The sequence below is a fragment of the Lepus europaeus genome, chromosome 8 (assembly GCF_033115175.1).
Source record: "Lepus europaeus isolate LE1 chromosome 8, mLepTim1.pri, whole genome shotgun sequence".
NCBI classification, from domain to species: Eukaryota; Metazoa; Chordata; class Mammalia; order Lagomorpha; family Leporidae; genus Lepus; species Lepus europaeus.
In genome coordinates this window covers 108,948,780-108,951,358 of record NC_084834.1, presented here as the reverse complement: position 1 = coordinate 108,951,358, position 2,579 = coordinate 108,948,780, and the positions used below count along the sequence as shown (strand labels likewise).

General features: G+C 40.3%; 1 pseudogene; it reads right to left on the bottom strand.

Moving 5' to 3' along the window:
* Positions 1-984: 984 nt before the first annotated feature.
* LOC133765703 (large ribosomal subunit protein uL30-like) lies at positions 985-1,762 on the bottom strand (annotated as a pseudogene).
* Between the last annotated feature and the right edge of the window lie 817 nt (positions 1,763-2,579).

Below are 2,579 nucleotides of genomic sequence, written 5' to 3'. Positions count from 1 at the left end.
TTGAGTAATTGTAAACAGTCATTGTCAGAGATTGGACTACAATGTGTGCTTCCCCTCTTATGGGCACTCTGAAGAAATTATTAGGTCAAAGTACAGAAATAGCAAGATTTGCATTTTTAAAGGCCTATCCCAAAGCATTGAGAGTGGAGAAAAATTATTTCATATATTCAGGTTTAGTACCAAGTTTCACTTCCCATCCTACGCTCCTCCCTGACAAGCTCCTTTCTTCATCCACCTTCCTTTCTTATACTTTAATTTTTTTGGGGGGGAGGTAAAATAGCAAGGTTTATTAGGAAGGGACATCTGTAAGGACAGATGGGCACCTCTCCCGACAGAGCCTGAGAGACTAGGGAGGAGGAAGGAGGGAGGTTACATGTTGAGTGGAGTGATTACACCTGATCAGGCCAGGTGGGCGGCTCAGCAAAGATGCAGAGAGGTGAGCACTCAGTCCAGTTGAGGCTGGGGGGTTTTAAGGAGATGGGTATGGCTTCCCCACCTCTGCTCCTTTTGCAACAAAGGGCTTTAATTTTTATAATGACATGCTTCTGGTTTATTTTATAATCTTAAGGTAAACCGCCCACTAAGTAAATAATTCAACAAATAGTAAGAAGAAAAATAAGCACTGCTCCTAAACAGTAAGAATTAGGGCTATTAACAGTAACCCAATTTCAAAATGTCAATTTTGCTCATATGCATTGCATTTTTCCTACTCTATTAGATACCACATCTCAAAAAATAAGACCCATTTATTTGCTTCCTACAAGAAACACATCCTACCAACAAAGATACATACAAACTGAAAGTGAAAGGATGGAAAAAGATATTCCACACTAGCAGAAAGCAAAAAATGGCAGGTGTAGCCTTCCTAATATCAGACAAAATAGACTTTAACACAATAGCACAATGGAATAATTAAGGGACCCTTTTACAGGAAGATGTGACTGTAATAAATATATGTGTATCCAATTACAGGGCACTTGGCTATTTTTTTTTTTCAATTTGACTATAGTTGCCGTTTATTATCTGACCAGATTACAAAAATACCATAGGAGACACCTTAGTTCATCCTTCCAATAAGTCTGTTGATTTGGTCTTCCCTGTTGCCAGCATCCCCACCCTCTACAAAATGGGTGGTCTTTTTCTTCATCCCACCTCGGGGAGAAGATAACTTGAAGAGCCACAAGAAGTTATTTGCTTCCTTGAAGTGTTTCCCAACAGTATAGATCTTGTGAATGAGATCCTCCATGCAGATGATATTGTATTTACCAAGAGAGTGGGCAATCAGAGTGTTATCTGTCAAAGCAATTTGCTTCTTATTGATTTTGCCATAGCCACGTTTGTAAATTAGTTCATTTACTGACTTCAAATTTGGGTACCCCCATGCAATATACGGCTCCACAATCCTCAGCATGTTAATTGAGGCCTTGTTGAGCTTAACAAAGGTGCCATGGAAGATCTGGCGAAGGCGAAGAAGCTGCAGCACTTTTCAGACTTTGGGGCTCACACCATTGATACCTCTGATCCAGAGGACAAATGCCAACTTGGGTTCTGCCATCTGAATTTCAGTTCTGTACATCTGCCTGTATTTCTTGTGATAGTGCTTTGCTTTCTCATAGATAAGCTTCCTCCTTGCCTTTCAAAGCATCTTTTGGGCAAACTTCTTCCTCAGGCGCTTGATCTTCAGCCTTGTGAAATTCCTCAGCTTTTTCTTCAGGGTTTCTGGCACAGCAGGAACCTTTTTCTTCTCTTCGGCACCCTCCATGGTTCAAGCTGGAAAAGAGATGGCACTTGGCTATTTAAAAGAAATGTTAATGGATTTAGAAGGAAGCATAGATTCCAATATGATAGTAATGGGGGACTACAATACTCTGCTTTCATCAATGCACAAATCAACTAGAAAAAATATCCATAAGAAACAAAGAGCTAATGGACATTATGGAACAAATGAATGTAACTGATCTCTAAAGAACTTCATGCCTAACAGTTGCAGAACCCACATTCCTCTCCTCAGTGTATGGAACTTTCTTTAGTATAGACCATAAAGCAAGTCTCAGCAAATTCAAATAATCTACATCATAAAATGCTTCTTTTCTGAACACAATGGAATAAAGTTGGAAGTTAACAGCTCAAGAATCTCTAGATCATTTACAAACACATGGAGACTGTAACAGCTTTATGAAAACAAAAACAAACATCAGTGTAAGAAAATTTGGATAAATATATTGGAGGAAGTAAGTTTTATTCATACTTGTAATGCAAGACACCTCTTTTAAAATTTGTATGTGGTGCAAGTGCTGTGGTCTAGAGGGTAAAGTCATTGCATACAGTGCCAGCATCCTGTGTGGGCCCTGGGTCAAGTCCCAGCTACTCCACTTCTGATTCAGCTTCCTGATATGGCCTGGGAAAGCAGTAGAAGATGGCCCAAGTCCACCTTCTGGGTGGAAGACCAGCTGGAATACCTAAAATAAGCTTCTCTCTCCTGGCTTCGTATTGGCAAAACTCTGGCCATGCCGTCATCTGGGGAGTGAACCAGCAGATGGAAGAACTCTCTCTCTCTCTCTGCCTTTGCCTCTCTATTA